Source organism: Rhagoletis zephyria, unplaced genomic scaffold (assembly GCF_001687245.7).
Source record: "Rhagoletis zephyria isolate East Lansing unplaced genomic scaffold, Rhagoletis_zephyria_1.1 Rzeph_scaffold_04424, whole genome shotgun sequence".
In the NCBI taxonomy this organism is placed as follows: domain Eukaryota; kingdom Metazoa; phylum Arthropoda; class Insecta; order Diptera; family Tephritidae; genus Rhagoletis; species Rhagoletis zephyria.
The window spans coordinates 7,633-21,939 of NW_016161507.1; the positions used below are offsets into that span (position 1 = coordinate 7,633).

The 14,307-nt window shown below is 33.8% G+C and overlaps 1 long non-coding RNA gene across 1 annotated transcript; it reads right to left on the minus strand.

Annotated features, from left to right (window-relative positions):
• Positions 1–1,825: 1,825 nt before the first annotated feature.
• On the minus strand, positions 1,826–13,056 carry LOC108370715 (uncharacterized). The gene is made up of 3 exons (XR_001848664.1): positions 12,986–13,056; positions 3,821–3,868; positions 1,826–2,633 (listed from the first exon to the last, which is right to left on the minus strand). It is a non-coding gene; the product is annotated as an uncharacterized LOC108370715 (long non-coding RNA).
• Positions 13,057–14,307: the final 1,251 nt, after the last annotated feature.

Below are 14,307 nucleotides of genomic sequence, written 5' to 3' on the forward strand. Positions count from 1 at the left end.
GGTGCAGCGGTTACCAAGATATACACATATAACCATAAGTGGGCGTGGCTACGCCCATTTTCCAAAAATTTATAATATTCTTTATTTTTGTCTGAAAGTTATTACAAGTATTAATTTTGAGTGAATATCTTCAGTAGTTACTAAAATATCGCATTTTCGTATTTCTGGAAAATTACCGTTATATGGGATGTGGGCGTGGTTATCTGTCCATTTTAAATTTTCGCCCATTTTCAATACCAACCTACCTTGGACTAACAGAAACCTACATACCAAATTTCGTTGAGATATCTCAAGTTTTGCTCGAGTTATCGTGTACACGGGCGGACGGACAGACGGACGGACGGACAGACGGACGGACAGACAGACATGGCTTAATCGATTTCTCTATTCATTCTGAGCATATATGTATACATTTGTCTATATCTATCTCGATTCGTTTTGGCTGTTACAAACAACCGTTATGTGAACAAAATTAATATACCCTTATGCACAAGTGCGCTCGGGTATAAAAATATGCCACTAAATATACCACACTCTATTGAAATTACGTAGAGTCTAAAGCAAATAAAAAATGCTGCTATTTTTAACACACAATGCAGGAAATTTAAACTCTATAAATTTGCCGTCAAATCAGTGCACTTAAACAATATTCGATATACACATACTCTCACTGCGCTTCAGCTATGCGAAAAATGATAATACAACGATTAAAATGGAATTGTAATGGCACGCGCTGAATGGCAAGCTTGCACTCTAGTTAAAGCACAAAAAAAAATAACGCTGTAAAAGTTCATAGTATAGTCATTGTATCAAATAACGCATATCCGCTGGCATTAATTGCGTTCGACAATTTCTTTTTTTTTTTTTGTTGCTCCAGCCACACAAAACGTCTATAAAAGAATTCTTCTGCTAACTTTGTTAGCTCTGCAAAGTGGGTGTAGATATACATATACGAATAAAAGTACTGTGTGTTGGAGTGTGCTGTTGCGTACTTACTCATGCATCACTTGCGCCCGGAAATTGTGGTTAATCTACCTGCAGCGTTGCCCCAGTCAGTCAGTCAGTGTCATTGGAAATGCCGCCACCGCAAGCTTTTTCTAGCACGCGGGTGGGCAACGCACAAACTCCGAACAAAGCGCGTAAATGTCAACCATAATATCATTCAAGCGTAAATTGCGATATCAGCTATAAGCGCGTATGTATTTACACATTCGACAAAGTAGATGCATATATCAGATAGTCACAAGTAAACATACATATGTACATGTGTATGTACTACATATACCTAGTAAATATATCCAACAGGGGGGGCGTATGTATGTATATGAACCGCATTTGCTAATGCACAGGTGAATTTATGTTTCCTAGTTAGGGATCTGCGATTTCGTTCAAACTCTACTACATTGTTGCTGGTAAGCAATGACACTTTACAGCGGCATTTTCGAGATTTTATGCAAATTTTAGACATTTTTTCCAGATTTTTTGTTGCTTTATTTATCTGGAATTTTCGGGATTATTAACATTTTTACAATTTTTTTTTTTGATTCTTCAGATTTTATTAGGAATTTTCGCTTAATATTTTTGAGATCTTGTGCGTTTTTTACGTTATTTTTTAACTCTTTCGAAATTGTTCCGTGTATATCGATTTTTTCGGGATATTTTGGATTTTGGATAGTTTTGCTACTATTCGGAATTTTTCAACGTGTATATGGATTTTTTCGGGATATTTTGGATTTTTTTGGATTTTGGATAGTGTTGCTACTATTCGGAGTTTATTAACAACATTTCGGGATTTTTTCGAGAAAATTTGGAGTTTTTACGGGACTATTCTGGATTTTTCGCATCTTATTTCTCGATTTTTTTTTTAATTTTCGGGCACCATACGGCATTCTATGCACTTTTCATAGAACTTATTTTTAGTGGGAATTAAAAAAGTAAATCTCATTTGATTGGCTTACTGGTTTCAGCTTAAGCTAATATACCGTGAAATTTTTGGGAAATATCAGTATTTCAAACATATATGTAAGCATGAATGTTTCTAACTGCATTCGAGTAGCTGATGTCAACCATTTAAATAAAATTGACACTTTAATGAAGATATTTAAATGATTTATCATTCCTTATACGTGAAATTTAATAAAATTCTGATTAATCCCATCTAGTTATTAAAATATATTCATCAATCATCTGCGGGTTAAAATTTAAACTTAAAAATTGCACATTCATACTAAAGCGCAGTCTGTATGAGATAGACTTCCTCCTAAGCAGCAAACAATACTTAAATACAAACAGTATGACTGTGAGCTCTTCTTCGCAATGCTCGGAAAAATAAAAGCGCAAATAGGCAACGTGCGGCTGACATGTGTTATTGACATACGTGCGACTTGTCGCCAAGCAATGAATGAATGACAGCTATGAACGATCTAATACCAAAACAACAACAAAAAAACACTAAATTTGATATGTAGCTAATATTTATTTTATATGTTGGAGTGCAGATATGTTGGGCACAGCCGAGCGGCGGGGTTCACATATTAGAGGTGCACGTGTCGTATGAGCAACTAAAAATAAAAGCAAATTCCAGAGTAGTTGAGTTGTGAACGGAAGTGTGACCGATTTATATGAAAGTGGAGCTAAGAAAATACAAGAAAATTAATGTTAATGATGGAAGTAAGAAAATGTATCTGCTAATTTTCTAATTTTCTTCAGGTGCAGTTGCGACTGCAAGTACTCGTATGTATGTACGTACATAAATAGGCGGTCGTCGGTTAGCAGCTACTATTTTTAACCACATAGCCATTATAGCTGTAAACATTCGTAAGCGTCTACATTGCCGTAGTGTTTCTTACCCACCCATTATGCATAGTTTTTGTTATTGCTCGATTTAAGCTACGGTTGTGTACATTTACTCTTGTGTGCGTTTATTTACTCTCGACTAAAAATAGCAACACATACAATTTCCACAATCGTTTTGTTTGTGCCATTCATCTGGTGACAAAATCAGCCCACATAACTACTAAGTACCAACGCACATGCATACATATGTATAAACAGAATACCGTAAAGCGGTAAAGAAATGCCTAAGGGTGTATTTTGGTATTTTTCTATTTTTTGTCTGTTGTGTACCTTTTACGCTCGGAGATGGCGCAGCGCTCGATTTTACGGATCGATTTCAATTATCTTTTATTAGTTTGTAAGTTGTATTTTTAGATGATATACCTAAATATATATATATTTATGTATGTGTACATTGCTAAGGATGAAGTATTTCTTAGCAGAAACTTCCTGCATATGTAAATATGTACCATGCACTCAGTTTTGTTCGCCAGTGTAACTTTGTTTTGTTAAACGAATAAACCAATTTTTTGTTGAAACCATTTGGTTTTTTTTTCACCCGAAAAATACCCCTTTTCCTTACTCAGTTGTACCCCAAGTCCCCCAAGTTGTTCTTATCTGTACCCCTTTCGGCATTTTAAGTCTGGCAACCCTACTACCATATGCACCAGATTTTGCCCCTTCTGATTTTTTCCTGTTCCTAAAAGCTGAAATGACTCATGAAAGGACGAATATCTGCAACAATTGAGCAGAAAAAGAGTGCAGCGCTGGCAGAGCGCAAGGCTATACAAAAAAGTGCTTATCAGAAGTGCCTGGAGGATTGGAAAACGTTGGGAGAAGTGCTTTATATGTACATACATATCAAAATGAGATCACTTTAAATTGATGAATAACTAGATATTTATTTTTGGTAACAATTTTTAGTCGGCTTATTTTTTGAACACACCTCGTACCTATGTATTGAACCAAAAACAACAGAACTTACCTCGAACTTAGACTGCGTCAATTAAACAGCGAAGCAAAAAAGTAGCACCTAAAAAGAGCAAAAAAAAGAGAAATATTAACACTCTCCGTATAAACTTTTAAACAATGAAAAAAGTGCAAAGTTCTTAAAGTACATAAAAAAATGGTTAGCTGAATTGATGGAGCATACAGTATTTACTTAGAAATGCACTGCTGATTTGAACTAGAGATCCTTTGGCAAATTCATGGCACTTACCTATTTCAAATGTAAATTGCCCTATTTATAATCGCGCAAAAAATTATATGCTAAATATTTGTTATCTCTTAAATTGTATGCTTCTGCAATTAGCAAACTTTTGCGAAAATTCGAAATGGTAAGTTAATTGCTCACAAACGAATTGAGCAAATTGGCGAAGGGCAAGCGAATAAGCAGCGATTTGAGATTTACATAGCTCAAAGAAAATCAGAAAAATAAAAGATAAAAAAATTAAGTGATTAAAAATACAAAAAAGTGCGAAACAAAGATGCTAAATGCATACCTATGAAACTATAATTATTTTTAATTGCGCAACAACGTGACCCTGGCCCTAGACTTGAGTTTTGTTTATTCTTCTTGCCTTAGCTGCGCCTAAGTATGTATAAACATAGTAGTTTTTAATAATGATTTTTTTACTTGCTATTATTTTTTTCTAGCATTTTAAATTTTTCCACTAAAATCTAATGTGCCTTTAGATTTTATTTATTTTTTTGTTTGTTGCGTAAAATATTATAATTTGTAGGTTTACCTGCAGCATGGTGGTCATGCATTAATGCCATGTAATAATACTAATGATGTGCCAGGCTGCCTTGGCTGGTCAGCTTCAATTTACGCTTGCCAAATATCACGTGTCTTGGCCCTCTTAATACACTTGCAGATACTGAGCAAATTATTAATTTCCACCGTAGTTAATGATTGTTTTACGGCTCATCAATTAGTTTATGGGGATTATCTACTACGGAATAAGTTAGACAATTTTTGAAGGCCGCTGACAACATTTGAAACGCTGGTGGCTTTTTTTGACGCAATAGCAGTTAACGGCAACAGTGTTGCATTTAAATTTACTATGAGGGATATTAATTAATACGAGGGATATTCAAAATGTCACTGACTTCTCAAGCTGTCTTCATAGCTGCTTATGGCGACTGGGCAATAAATGATGAATGAAATGAATAATAGATATATATCGATAAATATGTAATTTATCAATAAACATTTTAAATGAAAATATCGCGTAATGGTTTCTAGTGCAGAGAATATATCTAGCACTTAACGTGAAAAAAATTACACACACTCCGATTTGTACGAAATTGGTAAAATCAGAGTTTTCGAATTTGTAACCGGTACAAAAAAAACGATTTAATTTTTGAAATAACCATAATAAAAGAAGAGGGTGTGATCACTCCGCTTTTCTCTAAATTGGCTATAAAAACGCAGGCTTTTCGAAATTGGTACCCGGTACAAAAAAAAAGAATTTAAATTTTTTAAATAACCTTAATAATAGAAATCGTTGTGCTGAAAATCGGTTATAAAAAACCCGAGTTTTTCGAGATAAGCAACCGGTACAAAAAAGCGATCTCATTTTTGAAATAACCATAATAAAGCAAACGGGTGTGATCGCTCCGCTTTTTTCCAAATTGGTAATCGGTAATAAAAATCCGGATTTTTCGGAAATGGTATCCGGTAAAAAAAAACGATTTATTTTTTAGATAACTGTAATAAACAAAACCGCGCGTGTGATTACTCTGCTTTTATCAAAATTGGTAATCGGTAATAAAAACACGGGGTTCCTTGAAATTTGTGTCCGGTACCAAAAAAAAAACGATTTAATTTTTTAAGTAACCGTAATAATAGAAACAGGCGCAATCACTCCGCTTTCCTTCAATATTGGTAATCGGTAATAAAATACCGGATTTTTTGAAATTGGTATCCGGTACAAAAAAAATTTAATAAAAAAAAACCTCATAAAAGGAACAGGCGTGATGACTCTGCTTTTCTTTAATTTTTCTATATTTGTCCATTTGTGTGTCAATGCTAGTTGCAGCGTAGCGGTAATTGTTGTCTTTTTTAATTAACTCAAAATATTTTCTGTCAAATCGAGAGATAGCACATTTTCTTATCTTGATTAAAATATTTGTTTGGACAGCATGATACCCTGGTCTCCTCTCTAACTGACTTTTTCAGGTATCGTTCACATTACCATAACAAAGTCTACCGTGCAGACGAGGTTTTATAATTAGAACAGCAATAAATTATAGTATATATATACATATTTTGGAAGAAAATCTCGCTAGTTTGTATACAAATCTCCTTTGCGACTTGCGATTCTGTATGAACTGTACTTAATATAACAAATTACCAGCCAGAAATTGCAAAATCGAATCTAATGAAAATTGTTACGAGTAGGCATTGACATTAAAGTTTCATTACTTTTTTTATTGGCTGTTTCTATCATTTGCTCAATTCTATTTTTGCATTAAAGAGCTATTAAAAACACTCATATTTCCAATTAATTAAGCAATTTTCATGTGGCAACAAGCGCTAAAAATTTCCGCTATGGCAGCAATAAATCAAATTTAATTAAAAAGTAATTAAGTTTATTAAATTCATATCTTAACCTATAATTGTTTAATGGGTTTATGGGTACAAAGATTTATGGACTAAAATATCTACAACTAACAACTTTTTTTTTGCTTTCATTAATATAGTCATTTGTTATACTGTTACATAGCCCTTTACAACCGCAACTATGGAAAGTTTATTAGCAATGAGAAGTGGAGTACACAAATAAGATAATGATAAAATAAGAATAGGGATGAAACGAACCGAGTAAATACAAGTACATAAATACTCGATACTTTTCGGTCCGATACCAAGTACCCGATACTAAGGCAAATACTGCTTCGGGAATTTTTCCCCCGTGATTATTCCTAATCAGCCTTTTCATAAATTTCATTTTCGGCCGAAATCGCTTATGCGGATTCACTATGGGCGGATTAAAAAAATCTGGCGAGTTTGTTTTCGCGCGAAACTCACGATAATAGAAATTATTCATGATCCAATCGCTTTTCCAAAGTCGATGTCAAATCGGAGACTGTATCGTTGTCGGTAGAGAGAATACAAACCAATCAACTACGTCGGTTGGTAAACTCCGTAAACGTAAATGTAGGGGAGGCTAGCTCTGCTATTGAAAAAAAGAAACAAAGAAGACAAAGAATAGGCTGCAGAGTCATTCCAACAAATATTAATTTTCTTCGAAAAAAACTAAAATATTCAATGTAGTTCAGAGTATAAAAACGCCATCTTCGCCTCTCGTTTGCAGAAAAGTCGTTGTCAAATGGAAAATTATTCCCGTTTGCGGTATCTAGCTACTAGAAAATCGTTCGTGTTTAAATGTTATGCTGTTGAGTTACTTTTGAAAATTGTTTTTTTTTCAAAATTTCATCCGTATCATTTTGATTTTTAGATGCTTATATTTCCAATTGTCGGGCGCTGTGGTGTAGTAGTAAGCAGTGCTTCCACTCCGCAACGCCTGGGTTCAAGCCTTAGTCAAAGCAACATCGCAAAAAAAATATAGAAAAAGGTTTTTTTTTTAACAGCGGTCGTCCCTCGGCAGGCAATGGCAAACCTCCGAGTGTATTTCTGCCATGAAAAACAGCTTCTCATAAAAATACAATCGCCGTTCGGAGTCGGCGTTAAACTATAGGTCCCTCCGCTTTGTGTGACAACATCAAGGCGCACGCCACAAATCGGAGGAGAAGCTCGACCAAATACTAACATATGTGTAAGCGCCAATCTATTATTATTATTATAAATACACTTTGAATTCGGGTAACAAATAAACATTTTATGAAGAAATTAGTTACCAAACCAAATCCTCTCTTCAAACTAGTTGGAGGAGTAAAAAACTGTTTTTTCGCGGCCCAGTCCCATGTACGTGTGTAGATACGTGTATGTATGTGAGCGCAATCATGTGTCTTTTTTATTATCGTTGTAGTTATTAAAACATTTACTGCTATAATTTAGATTAAAATGTGCAAATTTATTTAATTTTTCAACCTAAAAGAGCTGGTTTAAACACTCTCGGCAGCACATAACAGCATATGTATGTATGTATGTGTATTCAACTGCAATATATTTGTCTCTTTATTATATCTACAATAAATATTATTGCTTAAATTTCAACCCGTTCTGTGGTCTACAACAAGTGTTCGGTAATTTTTGTGAAAGTCGTTTTGAGCAATTTTTTATTGCAATGATAATTAAAATGAGTAACCAACAAACGGTATTTGATTTACAGCTATTTATTAGCAATTAACAAAAGTTTATAGTGGAAATTAATGCCGCATAGACCACCTGACGGTCGTTTCGGAAGCATACAGCGATCATTAAAAGCTGATGCATACATAACATACAGTAATGAAAAAAATTAGCAGCTTTTGACACAAATTTTCACAAAAAATTTTGCGGGCCTGGTAAATTTTTGTTTTATGTATTATTTAATGAAGTTATGAGTTAGACTCGTGCAAGGTTTCGTAATCGTGGGCGAAACCTACATAGACCCATGACAATACATCAGAGACGTAAGAGCACTTCAAACAGTGGACTTCTGCTGGTGAACGTGCACCAAAGAAAATCATTATGCGATGTCATTCCTATCGATTACCTTGTAAAAGAGTAAAACAACCGTCGAGCTGTTGGACGTTATCGGCATTGATTTGAAGCAAAACCAACCGTAATTGGCGTCGAAAGTTGGGGGAACCCAATGCAGGCGCAATGGAGAAATTGCAGCAAATTCTACAGATTTAATTTATTAAGTTATCGAAACTTATCGTTTATAGTTATAGTTTTCGAAATTTATCGAGCTATCTATTTTTATTGAGTTATCGAATTATTCAAATTGATCCCTGTTTATTGAGTTGTCGAAATTTATAGAGACACAGAAACTTAATTGTCGAAATTTACCTATAGATATCGAGTTATACAAATTTATTGTATTATCGAAATTCGTCAAGTTAATGTTATCTATAAAGTTATCGATTTTTACTGAATTATCATTATTTATGGAGCTAAAGAAATTTATCGAGTTATCGATAATTATTGATTTACCGAAATATGCCGGTTTATCGAATCTTAGTTTTTGAAAATTTCAAAGTATATCGAGCTATCGAAATTTCTAGGATTATATATGTAATTATGCGAGTTTTCACTATTCACCGGTTTATCGAATTCTATTGAGTTTCCAGATATCGAAATTTATGAAGCTATCAAAATTTATTAAGTTAACGAAATTTATGTTTTACTGTAAAAATATATTTTATTAAAAAAGTCATTGAATTATTCGACTGCTCTCAGATAAAAAAAAAAATGTTATCTTATCAGAATTTCGCGGTGGGAATTGAAATATTTTCATATTAATACCTTATAAGTGATGGAAAAATGCAAACATGTTCACACAAACACGTACATATGTACCTGAATTGATTTATTTTTGAACTTTGCTTATGAACACGGAAACGATTCTCAAGTCATTTATTTCTTAGAATATTAATGAGCATATTTACTTCTGTACTAGGCGCATATACAGTACTTAAGCAGTGAAATATTAAGACATAACGTTTTTGCATATGTGCATTAGGGTGGTCCTTAAAAATAACAAATTCTGTATGGGGCACCCCTTTATTTTATTCTACGTACAAAATGAAGACACGTACGAAAATTTAAAAAATTTAATAAAAGATTTTTTTTGTCGCGCAAATTCGACGAAATTCGCTGACTTATAGCTGGTCAAAGTTAAAATTTTGTCGAATGTTTGCCTTTTTTTTATTAGTTTCAAAAATTTCAAACTCTGGTATCGACCCCTATTTTTCTTAATTTCGGAATTTTTGTGGATGGTTTTATTTTTTACGTAGAGTAAAATAAACGGGTGGCCCATGATATTGATATTTATACGGGCCGCCCTAACGTGCATAGTTACATATCGAAAGTACTCAATAAAAGAAATGCAGCAACAAAATTATTATGAGAAGAGCAAAGCAGGTTCTTAAATATATGTATGTAACTATTTGCCATAGCAACGCTAATCTGCATAATGAGCAAAAAAATCTATGCGAAGCAAACGACAAATGCCTTAAGCAAATGCTTTTCCGCGCTGTTAGCCATATCACAAACAATAACAAAACATGCTGCCGGTAGTCATTATTATTCAGTACGCAAAAATACCTGAATCAAACAAGAAAGCTAATAAATAAAATAAACACATATTGGCATCTGAGTGAAAGAAGCGCAAGTGCGGCACTCAGAAGCTTTACAGGAACTCCATCAAAAGGCCTACTAAATTGGGTGCCGCAAAAGCCATTCTACAAGAAGAAGGAAAGAGAAAGGAAAGCAGAGTGGAAGGCCTCTTAACTGCGAGGAAGAAGGCTGTTTAGCTCGAGCTCAGGATCCTGAAATTATTTACTGGGCAGAGTTAGGGAATAGAAGTTCTAAAATTAGCATCGAATGATTGATATGAATATTGCTTTGGCACACACTTGTACTAAATATATATGTACACATAAATATGTACATATGTATATGCATTTAGCTATCATATGTTAATCGAAAATCACGTTGCGCAGTGCGTACGTAGACATGAGAATCGCAAAATCAAATTGAACTCGTATTTGTTTGTTTTTGCACAGTAGCGTATTTATCTAAAACTCGTTGAGTTTGTTGCGAAAATAGCAATGTTATATGAAAATCAAATAGATACAACTAATATGTACATATTTTATGTCATACCAAATATTGCTAAAAGCAATTAGTTAGTTGCAATGTGAGCTGTATGACAAGATTTTATGCTCGTGGGATTAAATTGCATTAAGCACATTCATGTATAGACACATGCAAAGAAAAACACAGCCCCTAGATGTACATTAGGTCGTGTCAGAAAAAAAAACGGCCTACATTTTCGAATCTAAAGTATTTTTGTACGAATATTTCGAAAAAAGGAAAATTGTTTGCCGAAGGTAAAGATCGACGGCATTTACAGGAGACAATTTTTTATTCCAAAATTCATTGACCTCAAATACTCCCTTCCAGTACTTACCGACCAGATCTCAGTTCTTATTATACTAACGTACCACACTAATGTCCGTAATTTGAAGCTCGCCGAAACAATTAAACTTTTGTTATAACTAGAACGGAATACTTATATTTACATATACATATTTCGTCTCGAAGGTAATTTCGATTATTTTTTGTCCGCACATAGGCGTCGCATTTTTACATTTTTCGTCATATCATCAGCAGTTATAGTCGGATCTTAATGTATGATTCATCGATGGTTTTGGCTCGAGGAGAAAATCTTTATTATTCCAAAGTTCATTGTAGCACTTCCTGCCACCCTAATGTAAGTAAATTTAAGCTCTAAGAAAACATTAATTTTTTGCTAAGGAAGTATTTCCATTATTCCAGTTAAAAAAAAAGAATCATGTTGCCAAATTTAGATGTCTTTGAAAAATGATCGGCAAAAAAACCTTTGTTTTCGAATTGGCCTCGCGAAAATACTTGAGACTCAGGAACGTTTTTTTTTTACTTTTAAAGTGATACGGTCTAATGTACATACGTGTGTTGCCAGATATTTTTTATTTTGTTTTGTTAATTTTTTCCCCCAAAAACTGTATTTTCAACCAAAATATGGTTGCATTAAAACACGAAGAAATGTTTTTTAATATTTATAAAAAAATAATCAGCCTCATTGCGATAGTCGTGTCGAATGCAAGTCGTTTTTCGAGAGTCGAATCGTATCGACAATTTCATGGCATTCCTAAAATTTTCCCTCGACTAGTGTATTAAAACGGATAAACTTAGCACCAGTGCATAGTTTTCGACGATTTTCATCGTTTACTTATTTCAGCACGACAGTAGACAATGCCAATGTTGTCGAGTCGTACAATGTAGCCTAATTTACGACTTACACAATGAGGCTGAATAATTTAAAGAAAAACCGTGCTAATAAAATAAAAATTGCTTCGTTAATTTTTTAAACGATACCTCAAGTTCAGCTCGCAACCAAATTTGACAAGGGACTACGGAAAATCGTTCCACATTACATCATACTCCTACCCTGTCAGAAACATCCATAACGAAAATTAGAATATTGTAACTTATTCATTCAAATCTGAAATTTTGTTTTGGAAGGTAATTTAAAAAACTATGGCTTGTGTAAAATAAATTTAAACTATAAATATGGCAACACTGTTACTAACGCATTTGACATGTGCGGTTAAGTTGATTTGATGAAAGTAGCGGCAAGCGTAGTAGGTAGCTTTATAGGTAACCACAGCGGCAGTAGGCATCGCAACCGCAACCATAGCCGCAGTGGCAGTGGCAGTGTCACGTTACGTCACATGACAAACTGGATTTAATTGCTGGCAGACTGAGCTGACATGGCATGCATAGGCGGCCAAGTGTTGGCGCATAAGTGCAAGTATATACATACATACATACGTATTTATGTATTAGATGTGCGTGCATCTGCAGCCAAAATCAGTAGCAGCCACTGACATGCCACGCTATTTTATGAGCCACTTTCAAATGCAGCTAATTGGATTCTGTTTCGATTTTTACGCTATACTTTGATTTATTTTTGCAATAAGTATTTAACTTTTAGCCATAATAGAAAATCAATGTACGTTAAGTACTTTTGCTTGAGCAGAAAATAAAACGCTGCGATAATAGTTCGTAGCATGTATGCCTGCTTGGCATTGCACTTTAGCAATAAATTAATTACGTCGCCGCTAGTTTTGTTAGCGATCGCATTGAACCATTACTTGGCAACTGAGACAGACAGTTTTAATTAACTAACTGATATTGCCTCTGGAAAACTTGGAAGAGTGCAAGAAGTGTAGAAACTCAAACGTAGAAAAATGGATTCGGCAAGAAGTATGTACATATGTATGTACCAACATATATATTAGAATTAGAATTTCCAACCCGATTTTTTGAATAATCGTATATATTCGCATATCCGATTAAAAATCGAAACACCCAGATAGTCAAATGAACGGATATTAACCGGATATTCGGATTTTCGAATCTCATATTATAATATTAATGAACTGTTAGAGTAGATTCAGTACTTTTGAGAAAAATTAAGAGATATACCGATTGTCCCAGCCCTAGTATTTTCAGTCAAACCGCCTAGTGCACTCTACATCTCCGATCAGGGAAACTCCCTCAGGTGGCTAGGGGAGCTTCGAGATGTAGAAGTTAAACAGTAAGGGAGAGATTCTTCTAGGTTTCGAGATTTGATCTCGGAAGATTACTGATGACTGTCAACCACTCATATAATTCGCCACCACTGTTTGAGTCCCTGTGGGAGAGGGAGGAAACCTTAATGTCTTCTAGTAGCGTGGAATGGCAGACGGTGTCGCACGCCTTTGACAAGTTCAACGCTACTAGGACTGTTCTCTCACAGGGGCGATTGTGGTATAGGCCATGAGTTATTTGGGTATTTATGGCGTTAAGCTCTGTTATTGTGCCGTGCACTTTACGGAAACAATGCTGATGTTTCGCTGGAGTCGTCTCTCCTACGTCTCTACGTATAGGCCGACTATTTTCTGCTCTGTTTTTGGTCAAAAAGAATGCATAGCATACTATTAGAATACATTTACGCGATCAGGGAGTGAAAGGGAAAATATAATTTGAAAAAACTTTTATAAAAAATAGAAGAAAATTATGTTTATTTTATGTGAAGAGAATTTCCATTAGATATTTATTTAGAAATATGGATTTTTTTTTACATTTTCGTAATATAAGTGTTTGATAATTTTCTATATCCTTTCGATTAGATGAAAAACAAATTAAAAAAAAAATTTTTTGCAAAAAACATATTACATTTTTTTTTAATTTTGTAGAACTTGCTGAAACAAAACTGCATGACAAACTCGAATATTGCATTCTGATTGGCGAGTTAAAGAAAAATAAAAAAAATTAAAAAAAAAATATTTTGTAGCTTTAAAAATTTTTTAGTTCTTAAATTAATTTTCATTTAAAAAAATCATTAACATTTTTCTAAAATCTTTAATTTTATAACTGATTGATAAAAACCGAGCTTGAAAAAAGAATCAGCCTTATCATGAGTTTCATATTCGCCGAACCGGTTCACTTTAACTCTTGGTTTCCATAGTTTTACTGTGGGCGGATGACAAATTTTTGGGTGAGTTTTTTTCAGGCGAAACTCAGGATAAGGCAGAACATTTCTTCATAAAATTATTTAGAAATTTTCAAAGCAAAACTATTTCACAACCACGACTGCTCATCTTAAATCACGAAAAAAAAACATTTTTAAGTTTTTTTTTTCTTAACTAATGTTTGTTTTACTTTTTCATCAGAATTTTATATTTCTTTTCTTTTCGGTGAATAGCAAGATTGAAAGAAATGTATATTTGACAAACAAAACTTATTAAATTATATTATAAACTTAT